Source organism: Mus caroli, chromosome 5 (assembly GCF_900094665.2).
Source record: "Mus caroli chromosome 5, CAROLI_EIJ_v1.1, whole genome shotgun sequence".
Taxonomy (NCBI): Eukaryota; Metazoa; Chordata; class Mammalia; order Rodentia; family Muridae; genus Mus; species Mus caroli.
In genome coordinates this window covers 89,204,266-89,221,823 of record NC_034574.1, presented here as the reverse complement: position 1 = coordinate 89,221,823, position 17,558 = coordinate 89,204,266, and the positions used below count along the sequence as shown (strand labels likewise).

Below are 17,558 nucleotides of genomic sequence, written 5' to 3'. Positions count from 1 at the left end.
CCCCAGACGCTCCTGGGACTCCGTCCTCGCGCGGGCCCCGGGCGCTGCCCCGGGCCTGGCCAGGTGAGGGTCGGGGGCGGGACACGCGGATCGTGGTCGTCTGTGCCGCCTCCGCGTCTCCCAAGGGGAGAGGAAGGCATATTTTGGCGTTCTAACTGCAGGCCTTTCCAGGCTGGCGTGGGGAACCCGAGGGAAAGTGAATCAAAACAGGAAATCTCGGAATACGTGGGGTTCGGATCTCCTCTTTCCGTCCTTCCTTTAAGGCTGTGCGAGCAGAGGCTTGAGTAAATACGTTCTTTGTTGTTGATGTTGTTGCTGCAGATACTTTATCCTTGGTTAGATTTTTCACCTCCCTGGAAATCACTCTGGAAAGGCAGAGAGGAAGAAAGGGAAACTGGCCTTGTTGGCCTGTGGTGTTGGTGGGATTGGATCAATTTTGTGAATTTGAAATGGCTTATATCCTGCCTCCTAGAGGGAAAGGCGTGGACACAGAACTGAGGAGGTCAGTGAGGAAGAGGAAGTTCCCAGAGCTGTCATCTTAACCCTACCGGCGGCTTATTTAGCTTAGACTGTTTAGGCGGATTGTGTTCAGGAGTTTAGCTGAGCTGTTTGTACACAGTGAAGGCACGCTACAGCAGTTTTAGATGCTACCTTACTGATTCTCGTTATCTTAATTCTCCATGGAGATAGTCATGTGCAACCAAACGTGTTTTTCCTTAAGTCTCCCAAACCTAGATCATCAGCCTCTATGGTCAATGTATTGTGTGCTCCTGGAAAGCTATCTTAGAAGAGTCAAAACAAAAAGCGGAAATAAAGGTAAATCTGCCACTGAGTGAATAGGGCATTTCAGAACTGTATGTAAACGGTATTTTAGTGGCCGACTAACCTCACTTTTTATTTGGGTCTAGTTAGCCCACACAGCTAGACCTTGACTGTGGGTGGAGTCACACAGTACAGTATCATTTGAAGCTTTTAGGTCGTGGTCACTGAAATGACCAGAGATTGCTTTTTTTCTGAACCTAGGCTCACAGAGAAACAGTATGTTCTTCAATGGGAGGGTGGGGGTGGGGAGAGGAGAAGTAAAAAGCTGTTTTCTATCAACTCGAGGAACAGCCGTGTGGAGTTTAATAGGAAAAGGGTCTTAACTTTTACAGACTAGTTAGAACCATGGCCATGTCATTAATACTCATTCTCATGTTCTCTTGATGTCTAGGATTTGTGTATCTGTTTTCTTGAATCAGGAAGATGATACTCTTTTAGTAAGGTTGTGAGAGGCGATTGAGAAAACATGTTTGGCATATAGTAGACGCGATCTTTTACTACTGCTACTGCTCTGATTATAAGTATCGAAAAGAGTTTTTAAGTACAAATACTCATTAATTACCTGTAGCAATATTGCTTAATTGTGAGTTAGGGGTCGAGAAAATACAGCTGGGGATGCAGCTTTGTATACAAATATGTGGGCCCTGGGTTTGGGTCACAGCACTGAGGAGAAAAAGTATTTAAGAGGTCTTTAATATACATACAGTCTATGTAAGCATATGAAATGTCCTTTTTTTCCCTAGACATAAAATTGTCAATGTAGCCTTGCATGTTAGTTTATAGAAAATAGCCAAACTTGCTATATTTATTATTTTTGATTAGTTTTAGTTTCGTTACTTTTTAATGAATTTTAAAACATAGCCCCTGGGAGAGGATCCTAAGTTCTGTATGTTGATTACAATCAAACATCAGAATAGATGAAAGAAGTAGATTCTATATAGAGTCACAAACAATAAATGTTACAAAACTGTTACATAATTCTTTTAGTTCAGGTTGACTGATTCTTGTAAATAAAACCGTTGGGAGCATCTTTCTGAGTTTTTCTACCATCCTATAATAATTTGCTGTTTCTATTTTGTATAGAGTGGGTAGTAAATGTGCTATTTATTGAGTTTTAATTTTTTTTAATTTAAATTTATGTTTTTGGAAAACCATAATGGTGAGGGGTGTAAAGTAAAACCAGTGGAAAGGTTAGAAGAATTATACTTTTTAAAATTAAATGTGTGTTTGTTTTTGAGAGTCTTGTCTTGTAGGGCAGGTTTACCACAGACTTATAGTCCTCTCGCCTTAGCCCCCTTATGGCAATTAGAGGCATTTGCATTTCACTTGGTTCTAATTTAAGAGGTTTGTTTGCTTGCTTGCTTGCTTGTTTTATGTTTTAGGGAGTGAGGATAAAGACAGTAGTGAGAATGTGTGAATGATTTCATTAAGTTCATGTCCCTTTAAAAATACTAGTTTGGGGGTTGGAGAGGTAGCTGAACGATGAAAGGAACATTATTTATACTCTTTCAGAGGACCAGAGTTGGGTGCCTAGTACCCATGTTGTGCAGCTCACAACTGACTGACAGCTGTAGGGGATCTCACCCTCTTCTGGCTTCAGAGGGTACCTACATTCAGTGCACATCAACCACATATAGATATATACACATATAATACAAAGCAAGAAAATGAATCTTCAAACGCTGTTTTCCTAGTTAGATCTTATCTTTGTTTTAATCAATGATCTTAGTATTTTCTAAATTTTGTAAGTTAAAAGTGAAATTTTCTAAAGTTTCAAAATATTCGGTGAAAGTTTTAAAATATTCGGTGAAAGTTTTAATAACCAGGCTTTGGAGATGGCTCAGCAGGTAAGAAGGTTGTGAGTTCAAATCTCAGCAACCACATGGTGGCTCACAACCATTTGTAATGAGATCTGATGCCCTCTTCTGGTGCGTGTGAAGACAGCTACAGTGTACATATGTATAATAACAAATCTTTAAAAAATTATTATAAATATCCACTGAAAAATTTGACACGCATGTGCGTGCACGTATACACACACACACACACACATACACACTTGTAGGGACAGCTTTATTAGAAGGCAAATATACTTTCATTTATCTAACATACAAAGTTTTAGGTATCACTATGGCATTTTCAAACAAAATTTGTTTTGATTTCACCCCATCTCTCCTACCCTTTAATTCTCTTTGTTTTTATCTTGACCCACTTTATTGTTTCATGTCATATATGTTCTTAGTCGTCCTGACCCTTTTCCCTCCTCATGATCTCTTTACTTGTTCTTGGTGTCCATTCTAGTATTTTAGGCTTTACCCACATTTATTCCCCCTTACATCTATACAAGCTAGGATCTGCATATAAAGAGAATATTGGTTTGTCTTTCTGCATTCGGCCACTTGACTTAATACAATGCTTTTCAGGCCTATCTTTTTTTCCTGCAGATTTCACTTTTCTTTACAGCTGAGTAAAATTTCACTGTGTATATATACTACATTTTCATTATAGGTATCTAGATTGATTCCATTTTCCTTGTTATCATGGCATCTATGCTGATTCCATTTCCCTTGTTATCAGGAATGCAGCACCAATAAGCATGTTTATTACTGTTGTAGGATATAGGGTCTATTGAGTTATAGATCTAGGAGTGATATAGCTGGGTTATGTGATAGTCCTGTTTTTATTTTTTTGAGGTAATTTCTATAACAGCTGTATTAGTTTACAATCCCACCAGCAGTAAGTAGGGATTCCCCTTTCCCTACATCCTCTTTAGCCTGCTGGCACGCGCCTATAATTCCCAGCCCTTGTGAGGCAGAGGCCCTATAGAATATAGTGAATCCCTGTTACAGAAACCAAACCAAACAACCCCTCTCCCTAAACAACAACAACAACAACAACAACAAAAAACCAGCCCCCTACTTCAAGCAAACAAAAAGGTGAAATATTTAGAGAGTTTATTTTTATTTTTGTTTTTGTTTGTTTGTTTGTTTTTTTGAGGCAACGTTTTTCTGTGTAACAGTCCTGGCTATCCTGGAACTCTCTGTAGACCAGGGTGGTCTTGAGCTCATAGAGCTGTTTGCCTCTGCAGTAAATTATTCTAAGTGTTGACATATCTTGACTTTTATTATTACTATTATTATTAATTGGATATTTTCTTTATTTATATTTCAAGTATTATCCCTTTTCCCGATTTCCCCTCCAGAACCCCCCTAGCCCATCCCCTCCCCCTGCTTCTATGAGGGTGTTCCCCACCCACCCACCCACCCCTGCCTCCCGCCCTGGCATCCCCTACACTGGGGCATCGAGCCTTCACAGAACCAAGGGCTCTCCTTCCATTGATGCCCGACAAAGACATTTCTCTGCTACATATGTGGCTGGAGTCATGGGTCCCTGATTATTTTATGTATATGAGTACACTGTAGCTGTCTTCAGACACACCAGAAGAAGGCATCGGATCCCATTACAGATGATTTTGAGCTACCATGTGGTTGCTGGGAATTTAACCATTGAGCCATCTCTCCAGCCTGGTTAGTTTATTTTTAACACTGGAAATACTCGTTCTTTTTGTTTAAAGTAAAGAAACTATAATAAAGTTAAAATGGAATATTGTTTAGGGTTTGAGATTTAATGTTACCTAAGGGAGCTTTAAGTAACCTTTCCAGAATACTCATTATAAATACCTTTAATTAAGAGGGATTGGAATATTAGGAATTTCTGTATTTATTGCTAATGATAGGATAATAAATTCAATACACAATTTTAGTGCCCTAATGCACTGGTTAGCATGGCAATTTTCTGTGTGGCAGTCTTCTTTACAGCTCCTTAAGCTTTGTGACTCCTCCATTCCTAGGATCTTGGTATTCTGCTTATTGTTCATAGACCTTTTTTTAGAACTGAAAGCGACATTTCCCCAAATTTCATGGCAAGAATTTTTCATAGCGCACTATTTAAGTATAATGAGTGTGAGAAGTAGCCCTGGACACATTGTTTAACTTCACTGCAAAGGGCTTCAGGGTATTATTTTAAATGATATTACATACTTGTAAAAGTATAACTGAAAGTTGAATTATGATACTTAAGAATTGCTTTCCATATTCAACGTAAAACTGAGGGAAAAGTTGGAGGAAAGGAGAGGGGGAGGGTGGAGAGAAATACAAGAAAATGGGGACCATAATTCTAATATGTGAAAGACTTGAATGGCATGTGAATTTTAGCAACTATTTAAAAGTTGGCAACTTTATGAGCACTTAACAGTGTTGTGAATTTGGTAGGCATGTCCTTTACTCTGCAGTAATTGATGGTCATTGTGGTTCACTGGGTTCTGGCTGTTTAATGTATTTCCTGTATTTTGAAATCAATTGGGATCTGTGAGCCAGAACTCTAAATTTTAGTTTATGGAGTTTAATTTCACAGAGCATATTTTTAAAAATTTCTTTTACTGTTACTATTTACACTCTAAAGAATCATTATTTACGTGAACCTTGGCATGTTCTACTGTTTGCTTTTGCTATTTTATAATTTTAAAGTCACTAAAATAATACATGTGAATCTTAATGTAGAAACAACACTAAAATCATCAAATAACCCTCTCCCCACCATAATTTTTAATCATGTGCTTCATGATAAAAATGCTACATCTTTGTTTTACTAGCTGCACTAATACCTTCTAGAGATGGATTTTTATCTCTGGACAACTTCAGTTTTAGTTGAATTATAGTTCATTCTTTTATTGCCCAGAAATCTTAGTGTGAAACTCTGACTTATCTTTACTTACCTTTCCCTAAGAACTTGACTGTGTATCTCTGAGTATTACTTAGCTTAGTTATTTAATTTCTCCTTTCCCCTCTCCTCCCCATTCCTTTCCTATCGTTTTTCCTTCCTTTCCTCCTCCCTCCGCCCTTCCTGTCCCCTCTTTCTCTGCCTCCCTTCCCTCTGAGGAAGATTTTTGAGTAGTTTGGTTAACTTCTTCATGGTAAATATTTCTAATGTTTTGCATTTTGAAAATTAAAAACCCTATTTGAAGACCCATTCTGTACTCATTAATATACCCGATTCTAAAGTGAACGAAGGAAGATGTAGAGGAGACATTGTAAAGCCAATCGAGGCCTGTGCATACATGCATGTCTGTTACTTTCTAATTATAATGTTCATTATACTTAAGCAAAACAAAACCCCTAAAATTACCTACAGTATATATTCATATTTAATGCAACATCTAGCAAATATTTGAAAAATAGTGAATTCTGTACAAAATGGAAATTTCTAGTCATTTGGTTACTATGACAAAATAGCCAAGAGAAACAAAGGAGAGAAAATTTATATTAGCTCATGATTTGAAACGTTTCAATCCATAGTTGATTGGCTCCATATTTTTGGACCATGGCAAGGCAGAGAAAAGCTGTTCTTTATAGTATCTAGGAAGCTGAGATGAGGTGGGAACAAGACATATCCTTCCAGGTATGCCCTCAATGACACACTTCCTCCACTTGGACCCATTTCCGAATTTCTACCACTTCCACCCCAATCATGACATCAAATTATTAGTAGAATCTATTAGTAGATTAATCCACTGATGAGTTGAAAGTCCTCATGACATCTTCCTGTAGCCCATCAGCTGCTAACTAAGCCTTTCATACAGAGCCTGCAGAGGACATTTCAGACTCAGAGCATAACAATAAACCTTGAAATAGGGTAAAATTGTTTCATATTTGAAATTTTTTAATCAGGAAAAGTATTATCTAGTTGGGTGTCTTAGTTTACTTTTCAATTGCTGTGAAGAACTCCTTCTCACATGACCAAGACAACTTAAACGGCATGGTGGTAGATAGAGGTAGGTGGATCTCTGCTTTTGAGGCTAGCCTACTCTACAGAGTGAGTTCCAGGACAGTCATGGCTACACAGAGAAAACTGGTCTGGTCAAACCAAACCAACCAACCAACCAACCAGCCAAAACCCATTTGATTTGCAAGGTAGAGGCAGAGAGAGAAAGCTAACTGGGAATGGTGAGGGTTTTGAAACCTCAAAGCCAACCCCCAGTGACACACCTCTTCTAAGGCCACACCTCCTAGTTCTTCCCAAACAGTTCAACTAGGAACCATTCAAGTGTATTAGCCTATGGGGGCCATTCTAATTCAAACCAGCACACTGGTATGGTGGCATACCTGAAATTTTAGCACTTGATGGATTTAGGCAAGATTGAATCTAGGGTGCCAAGCATGCTCTCTGTGTGTCTTTTCACTAAGTTATAATATTCAGCCTGCCTTCTTCCTTCCTCCTCCTTCTCTATTGGATCACGTCTTTACTGTGGAATGGAATTAATATGTTTTGATTCTGAGTACCAAGGACTAACAAAATTCAAGCTCATAGCCCTTACACATGTAATTTGAATTAATCTTTCTGAAAATACTGTGAGATAGACAGTATGATTCACATTTTCTAATAGGTTAAGAATTAGATCTTCTATTTTGTAACTGTCAGAAATTCATTTAATTTGTTTCAGTTTCTTCATCTGTAATAGGGAGATAATAATAGCATTTATCTTAGAGATGAATAATGATTTAATGATGTAATTCTCATAGAGTGTTTACAATAGTACCTAACATCTGTAATAAAAGCTTTAACTTAACTTCAGTATATGCTTGCTATTACAGCTTCTTACTATTAGTAAACTTATATTTGACATTTCCTGATTACAGTGAGGCATGCTTGATTCTAGAGTGCTTATCTTATTAAGAGGGGATTTAAGTTTGGTTACAGCAAACAAGTGAATATGCTAGCTGACAAAAACATTTAGTATCGCTACACACAGAGTACATAATAGGTTTTAACTTACAGGGATGAATAAGCAGAGGTCTTTTTTCCCTTAATGATGAGAGGAAAGGAAGACAAGAAAATAGGTTACAGCAACATCTTTCTCTATCAATTTCCATCATTGTCCTCTTTGTTCCTTTATACATACTATTACTGGACAGATTTATATAAATTTCATTGCATCTTTTATTTCATATGTAAAATGCTTCAATTATAATAATAGTTACTATTCTCTTGTTACATATTATATACTAGGTTGAATTCAGTGAAGAGATGTAAATATTTTGATTTTTGGATCTTTGTTTTATTATTTTTTTTCTCATAATTTAATTTTTTCCGTTGAGGCAGGATTTGACTTTACAGCCCAGGCTAGCCTATAACTCAAGACATTTCCTTGACTGCCTCAGCCTATCTAGTTTTGGAAGTATAAATGTAAGCAACAATATCCAGCTTAAGGTTATTTAATTAATACTAATATTTAAATAACCTTAAAATTAATCTTAAGGTTTTAATTATTATTTAAAGATATAAATATTAATAACTACTATCAAGTCAGGATATAAGCAGTTTGATATACCTATGCTAGATTTAAATGAAATAACATGTCTTTTTATAGTATTGGTGAAATTGATATTACTAATGCCTATAGTATATGAAAATACTGAAGTTTAACAGATTTCATGAAGGTCTCATATGAACAATTACGTTGTTGGAATTCTTAGACCTGTGTGATTCCCAGGTTGTCTTTCTGTTGTATAGTCTTCCAGAAATAGATGCACATTTCATGGCGTATTAAGGAGGGCCCATCAAGATCTTGTCCTTGCTTACTTTTCCAGTTTTATTACTTATTACTCTTTCCTCTCACGTATTCCCCAGGTTAGCCAAAGTGAGTGACTTACAGTCTTGTCAATGCTTTAAATGTGCCTATAGTACCTTATGCTTTATGACCCACCCCACTGCCTTCTTTAATAATTCACCTCAGGTGTTACTTACTCTGGGAAACCTTATCTGACACTTCCAGGCCTTGCTTTATGATTTCTCTTGTATGGCTTTAACATCCTTACGTTCCTCTTTGATAAAATTTGCCACAGGGTCTTATAATTACCTGGTTTATGTCTTGACTTTTCTAATAAGAGTATGTCATTTTGAAGAGTGCAGATGATGTATACTTCATCTTTATGGTTCAGATGTTTGAAACATAATAGGGAACATGAAATGCTTGCTATATAGTAAGAACTTAGGAAATATGTATTAAATTAATAAGTGCCATTGTAAGCAGTGGTAATTACATCAACAAATATCTACTTGTGGATGTTAAGTGTTTAGCAAATCAGTTTAACTTCTGGTTAGATTACATGACTTGAATAGGAACATGAAGTTAATTGGGAAAATTAAAGCATGATTATAGTGGGATATGTGCCTAATAAGGAATATTAATTAATTTTGTCCTTAAGTCATTGACATAGATTTCAACAAAGCAAGCATTTTTAAATACATAAACTGAGATTTCTTACTAATATTTAAATTAAAAGTTATAATGTGGCTTTATTTTAGAGGACATTCATTAGTTAACCATACTAGTAGATACTATATAGCTTTGAAATCTTATATTTACCTATACTATTAAAGATATTGGGAGCAATTGGATGATTTTGAGCAGGTTAGTAACAAAGTTTAAAGTTTACTCATTCTTTTTGCTGTGCTAGGAATTGAACCTGGTCTTGCACAGGACAGGTGAACACCCTGATTTCTGAATTTTTTTTAAGGAATATTATAACCTGGACACTTGAAGAGGTCTTTATATGGGTTGTATAGCCTGATCACCAGCCTAGTCAAGCCTGAGGGGTGTAGCTTTCGTTCTTCAGCAGAGAAGCTTAATTTTGCAGCATGTGGAGGCCACTACAGAGATCCACAGCTGATGAAAATCAGAAAGTGAGAGTCTAACACCAATTGGTCTATCTGCAATACAACCTGTACATTTAAGGCTCAGGGAAAATCATAGATGAGGGGTCAGAAAGATGGTAAGAGCCCAGAGATCCAGATTGCCTGCTGCAAGGACATGACTCAGAAGCTGAACCATGACATCTCAACAATATGATTACCTAAACAAGACCTGCATAATGACACCATTCAACATGCCATTGTGGGTGGGTTAATCTTACAAGATCCCACTCCTATATGAGGAGCTTTAGGTAATCTGTGGCTGCTGAGAGAGGGAGAGTTAAGTTTTATCAAGTGTCAGAAATCCTAATACCCAATTCTGAGTGATTATTAGCCCTAATAACATTTTTGAGTAACACTAACATATTTGAGTAACACTAAATAATGGACCTAATAGGGTGTGTGTGTGTGTGTGTGTGTGTGTGTGCAGGTGCCTGCAGAGTCCAGATACATACATACATACAGATTAAGTGATAAGTTTTGAATTTGGGAGAAAATCAGTTTAACATGGAGTTGGATATTGGAAGAGTTGGAGTAGAGAGAGTAGAAATGATGTAACTACACTACTTATACGAAATTAAATTAAATTTCAGTAAATTGATATTTTAAGTTAAAATATAGTCTGATAGACAAGAAATCAGTTGAAATGAGAATGGGAAGAGAGTTTCTTTTAACATTTAGAATTACAATATAAATGGTTAAGTCAAGAAATAAGTTCTAAAGGTGTGGTAGATATGATCAAGACGTATGAAATGCTCAACTAATAAGATTTATGTTGGGATTAAAAAAAACTTTCAAGACCTATCAGCTATTTTGTATGATGGAGAGAGCTCAGAGCCAAGTCAGAACATGATGAAGAGTCAGTTCAGAGAAGGAAATTAAGAATTTTTTGTTTGTAACTTTAATATTTTCAAACCCTATTTTTAATGATGGTTCTTAAATACTTTAACTTCCAGTTTAGCCCACTACCCACCAGAGGTAGTGGGAAAGAAAGGATAAGGGAGAAGTGGACCTGTTTAGAAAGGTTCTTTGGAGCAACTCCCATCTGTGTTGTCTGGAAATCGGCAGTTCAGTCCACAGGTCAGCAGCGTCAGCTCAGTCCACTGGCAAACACCTCACAGATACACCAGCAGTCTAGTTCAGTAGAATCACCACAAATCAACAGTGGTGGCACTAGCTAGCAGAGACAGCCAGGCCTCAGTTAGCAGGAGGGACCAGTAGGAACATCAGAAGCTTTCAGCTGTGCCTCTCTTGGGAAAATGAAGATCAGTGAAGATTTGAGACCCAGCTTAGCACAGCTAACTATACCAGCAAGCCAAACTCAGCCTCTGTCACTGTCTGTGGAGTCCTATTTATACCCTCCAAACATCATGTGTTCTCAAAGGGGTTTTTGCACATGCATCTGTCTCAGCTAACATCACTCTGCCAATCAGCCTGAGTTGGAAGCAGCAAGAAACTTCAGCACACCACCAGAATATTTTTGGTGCATTTCTTCTCTCTATGGAGTCCCAACAAATGCAGCCTAACTACACAAAGTAAGGTAGACTAATACATGCGTGTTATTAGCAAAATCCTTCATCAGGTGTCCTTATACATGCCTGCTTTAGCATGTCTGCTTCAATGTCTCTCATGTCTGCTTCAATGAAACGTTTCTTCATGTGTTTGCCCCAGTAAAACACCATCCAAATGACTTTCCAAAGAACACTTAAGTTTCTGCTTAATTTGTTAGTGGTGGCACATGTTTTTTTACCTCAGCATTTGAGAACCAGATCATCCAGATGTCTGAGTTTGAGCCCAGCCTGGTTTCATTAAGGCCAACCAGAGCTACATGGTGAGATCTTGCCTCAGAAGACAAAAATAAATGAATAAATAAATAAATAAATAAATAAACACATTTAAAAATGTGTTAGAGAAATAGGTTGGTGTGTTCTGTACTGGACTGACTTGTGTTTCCTGAATTTAGGCTCTCCTTAATTCTTGATTGAGTGTATTCCTGGCCTGTGGGCTTCAGAGATTCTTAACTTTTGCTAGGTTTTGAGAACTCCACTGATAGCCTAGGGAAGGCTGTGGTTTATTTGTATAATTGAAGGTAAATAAAAGAAAATAAATTGGATTAAAAGGAACCTGTTGGGCTGTGTATTTAGCTGATTTGGTAGATCTCAAGATCCTGGGTTGTATTGGCGTGTGCCTGGAATCCCAGCACTTGAGAGGTAGAGGAAAGAGAATCAGAAGTTCAAGGTTATCCTTGGCTACTTAGTTCAAAGACACCCTCTGATACCATACATGAGACCTGGTTTCAAAAACAGAAACAAAATTAGTTCTTCCCTCTAAAAATCCCTAATGAAACAAAACTAGTAAAATACATGTGGTAAAAAAGTATATATACTTCTTTCTTAGTGTATTTAAGAAGATATAGTGAGTCTAATATCAGCTATAATTATGAAGTAGTACATATTATGAGATTTTTAAAACAACTATAATATGATATGAACAGTAAATTTTTTTTGACAAAAATCATAGTTATGATCACTACTATGTGGATTGTCTATGTCTGTATGAAAAAGTACTGTGTTTTAGTGAATACTGTGGTACAGTTTTTTCCTATACAAATTCAGATTCCCTGACATTCATGGGCCAAAGATTAACAACCTATGCTTATTGTCTTCTGGGTTCTCTCAACTTTATGTATTTTTGTCATAGTTATGTACTTTTCTTTACAGATGATAGTAATTTTACTCTTTCCATCTTTTTGCAAGTAATACATGTTTTTTTTAAAAAGAAAAATTTGAAATGAAACTAGAGGATAATTTCCTGGTTATTTTATTTCATAGTAAGACTATTAGTATAGTATATAGAAATATTATCTAGGCAATATGCTTTTATATAACCATCAAAACATTTCATATAAATAAAAGAATTATATTACATATGATGTTTTTAATTGGAATACCATCATATTAATTTTTTTATCTAGAGGTATGTTTTATGCTTTCAAATTTTTATGTGCTACATTAAGTGCTAAATTCCTATTTTAAAGTGTATCTCAATGATTTTAGCATATTCACATTATTGTGACTATATCACCTATGTGTAGAATATCCATCAGTCCTAAAAGAAACCTGATATGGAATATTATCTCTATTTCCCCTTTCTGCTGGGAGCTATCAACTACTTGCTGGTGGTTTTGTTGTTTAGAACATTTTTTTTTCCCCCCAGACAAGATTTCACTATGTAGCTCTGGCTGGCTTAGAACTCACAGAGAACTGCCAAAATTTGCCTCCCAAGTGCTGGGATTCATATTTGGGATGTTTTTGTTTTTGTTTTTTTGTTTGTTTGGTTTTTTTCGAAACAGGGTTTTTCTGTGTAGCCCTGACTGTCCTGGAACCCACTCTGTATGTAGACCAGGCTGGCCTCCAACTCAGAAATCTGCCTGCCTCTTCCTCCCAAGTGCTAGGATTAAAGGCATGCGCCACCACGCCCGGCTCATATTTGGGATTTTTAATGGAATGCCTGTTCTAGGCATTTAATAAAAGTAGATCATATATGTGATCTGTGTAGTATGTAATATTATAAAACAACCCATGCTATTGCAGGCTACTCTCTAGCCTCCATGGCTTAGCCCCTTGTCATGGCTAGCCCCATGTGGCGGCCACCCAACTAGTGGTTCACTTGCTGAGGAACCTGCTCACATTCCCAGCCCTCTGCCCCTCGTGGTTAGCAAAGATCTCCATAACCCAGTGAAATCATAACTTTAGAGGCCTGTAATTTATCAGTCAGATTTATATTAGGAAATTCTCAATCCACAAAACACCCACATAATGAACTCAGAGCCAATTGATATTGATACACGCTACCCACCTAGATTGGACAAATTGTCCTATATTATTCTATCCCTTCTATGACATTTGTTGCTACCTGTTTATAACTACCTGTGGCTATTTAAAGCCATGTGGATTGGGTTCATCCTCTCCTTCCGCCATCTTCTTTCTAAAACTCAGCCCGCCTTCTTTTTCTGCTGCCCAAATCACAGGCTCTAGCCTTAACTTGTGCCTCCTCTCACCTGAATCTACACTTTGGTGCCCAACTTCTTTTTCATTTAGCATAATATTTCAAGAATAAGCCACTTGGTAACAGGTAATAATACTTCATTTTTTTTGAGACAGTGTTTCCTGTATCATTTTAATTCCCAACATGTCATGGATGTTATGTAGGATGTATAGCAAAGTATGACCCTAAATTCTGTATCCTCCTGCCTTCACTTTGTAAGTGTTGCCAGTACAAACATGTGTATCAGCACACCAGTTGATAGAGTGCTGGGAATGAAATTCAGGACTCTGTAGATACTAGGCAGTCTTTGTATGACTGAGCTACATTCCCGGTTCTCATTCTTTGTTATGGTTAATATGGGGTTAACATGTTTTTTGCATATGTATATTTTTGGACTATTTTAAATATTTTTGCTGTAATAGTGTATAGAATTAGTTGGGACATATGTTTTAATTTTTCTTGAGTATATACTTAAGAATGAAGTTGCTTATATAGTAACTCTGAGTTTGGAAGTCATTGATGTATGTTTCTATAAGTCATTTTTAATGGCTTCACTTTAATATATTGATATACTGCTCCTTCAGTCTCTTGCTAGTTGATAATTTATGATGATTATCAAAACAAAATAAAAAATTTAAATGTCTTTGAATACTTTTGTATGTGTGTAGGTTGTTTGCTTGTGTCTGGGAATGCCTGATATAGGCATCTAATGAAAGTAGAATATATATGCGATCTGTGTAGTGTGTAATGTTAAAAAATAACCCATGCTATTGCAGGCTACTCTCTAGCCTCCATGTTATGTGTGTATGTAGGCCAGAATACTGGGATGTTTTCTTCAGTCATACCTCTAGAGCCCACATGGCTTCTGGGGCCCTGAACTCAGACCCTCATGCTTTCCCAGCAAGTACTTCACACAGTCACCTCTGCAGCTTCCATATTGAATGCTTTTTAAAAAATACTAATTTATTTATGTATATATATATATATTAATGTGGGAGTGCCCTGTCTACATGTATACCTACATGCATTAAGAGGCCATCGGATCTCTTTATAGATGGTCGTGAGTCACCATGTGATTGCTGGGAATTGAACTCAGGACCTCTGGAAGAGTAGTGTTATTAACCATCAAGCCATCTCACCAGTCCTTGAAAGCTTCTTTTAAAGGATAAATTTCTAGAAGTGGGCTTGCAGAATCAAATAAGGATATAATTTTGATAAATCTTGTCAGATTACTCTTTAGAAATACATAAAATTTTACTACCATGGGTTTTGGGGCCCGAAAACACAAAACTCAGTGGTAGAATGTTTGGCTTAGCAAGAAGCATGAGGTCCTGACTTCTGTTCACAGTATTCCTGAAAAAATTTTATCAGTTTTTTAAAAGCTCCTTCTTTCTCTAAGCTCTCATTATGTTATTAATCATTGCTATTCAGAGAATAGTCATATATTTAAAAAAATATTTAGTTTTTTGCTAGTGAGGATTTTTTTTGTCTCATTTTGTATTCTTTTAATACTTTTACATTGTTTTGTGACTTGCCTGATCATGACATTCACCCTAAATATTCCTATTGGAATTTATACTTTTTTTTTTAACTGAAAAAAGAAAACTTATGTTTTAGAGTAACAACAACATCAACAAATATCCCATTGTACTGATGCTTATAAATATTTTAGAGAGTTTTTGTTACAGTTTCTGGGGTGTCTTTTGACTTTACTCTTTGCTTTATTAATATTAAACTTTTTGCTTCATTTATTTTTTTAAAGATAGTATCTTACTGTATTTAGGCTTGGCTATCTTGAAACCTTGTATGTAGACTAGGCTAGGCTTGAACTCAGAGATCTGTCTACCTCTGTCTCCTGAGTACTGGAATTAAAAGTGTCTGTCACTAAGCCTCCTTCATTTTTAATTTTACTGGTCTTTGCCTTGCTGAAAAGTTGTCTACATTAAAACTGTAAAACTTGTCTTTTCTCTCTTGTTTTCTGTAATGTACAGAACTAAGCTTGGGATTGCTTAGGAGGAGCTTACATCTTATAGCTGGACTTCACTTATATCTCATAGTTTTGGATTTATTTTGTTTTTCCAAGTTAAGGATCAAATGATATGCTAGGCAATATTATATTCCTGAGCTATATCTCAAACACTTAATCTATGTTTAAATTCTGTTAACTACTTTTTAGGCTTTTGACCAAAATGAAGTGGAGCATTGTTCTTACTAGTTTGCTATCTGATGTGTTCTCTTCAAGAACAACACACACACACACACACACACACACACATTCACACATATATACACACACACATATATATGTGTGTGTGTGTGTGTGTGTTTGAAGTAAGGAGATGGATAGGAACATGCTATACATTCATTCTATGTACAGACTGGGTATTGCAGGAATAGTGCATTTTGTGGGGACTTAAAAGAAATTATATTTAGGCATCATCTGTGGGATATTGATTGTTTCACAACTTTTATTGTATCTCAGTTTCCTTATCTGTAAATTGACAGTTAATATATAATTTATAAACTTAGTGAAATGATATATGAGAGTTCATGCTGTCTGGGCATTTAGTACGTGTTTTCTTTTTCCAATTCATAAACCCCATCTTTCTTTATCCTACTTAAAGTTTGGTCCAGAAGATAAGACGAAGTTTCAAGATATTGTATTCAAAACTCGAAAAGTCATTTGGGATTAGTACTGATTAAAAAGGATAGCAAATCTTCAGTTATTTATTAAGTCATTTTAAAAGGCATTTGTTCAGTAGCCACTTTTTAATAGGATAAAGGTTAATTTAAGCTGTGTAATATATATAAAGAATGTGCGCATGTATATACATTTAGAAAAATTTTATTCATCAACCTGATTAAGAATTACTCAATCCAGATTTAGTTCTCAGTGGGCTCCTTTTTGATATTTATATGTATTATTCATTATATTACATTGATTTTTTAAAATGTTTTAATTTTTGGGGGGCAAAGTAATAAAATATTTTGTAAAGAGATGTGAACTAGGAAGATGTGTATATTTGTCATAGTTCCAAAACAGTAAGAGTTTAAAATTTTATTTATAGTTTTGAGATTATAATTTAGTTGGCAACATTTCTCTTTCCTTTCATCTTTCCAAACACTCCCATATACCTTTCCCAGTTCTTCAAATTCATGACCTCTTTTTTTATTGTTACTACATGCCTATATGTATATTGTATATATACGTATCCCTAAACATAACCTGTTGGGTTTACGTAGTGTCACTGTGGGTATGTTTTCAGGACTGACTGGCACTGGAAAAATCAATTGGTGTGCTCTTCCCTGGGGAGAGACATCCCTCCTGCTCTTCGCTTTACTCAGTTGCCTGTAGTTCTTTGTGTAGGGTCAAGGACTTGTGTGAGTTTTCTGGTCCAATTTGACATGTTTGTTGGTATCTTTTTGTTCAGCTCATGTTTGGGTAGACATGTTGGTGAGACTTATCAAGTATAGCTTCTGATGTTACTAGGAGATACAATCTTACAGTTAAAGTGCCTTATGTGGCTCTTAGCATCTTTTTGCCTGCTTTCCTGCAGTGTTTACTGATCCTTAGGTGTGGGAGTGTCTTGTAGATGTATCTTTTGGTCCTGAGCTGCACAACTCTGCATATATATTTTGTGTGTTTTGTTGCTTCTGTAGAGTGTCTACCTGCCAAGAAAACAGAAACTGAAGTCAGGTTCCTGGACCTTTGTAGAAAATGAACAAATAAATTAATTTTCTTCTGATAATATATAGATTTCTTCTTTCAGTGGCTGGCTTTTGTTTTTACTTTGGGCCATAGTATGGGAACATTCTTGACTTAGAGCCTTTGTGAGTTCTCATGTTTATTTTAACCATTTATTTTAGGAACTATTTTTTTTTTGATTTTTAATATTTTTATTACATATTTTCCTCAATTACATTTCCAATGCTATCCC

The 17,558-nt window shown here is 36.2% G+C and overlaps 1 protein-coding gene across 8 annotated transcripts in view; it reads left to right on the top strand.

Annotated features, from left to right (window-relative positions):
- The window catches only part of Cnot6l (CCR4-NOT transcription complex subunit 6 like), an 87,305-nt gene that overhangs the window by 2,916 nt on the left and 66,831 nt on the right, over positions 1–17,558 (top strand). The gene's annotated exons all lie outside the window — the stretch shown is intronic.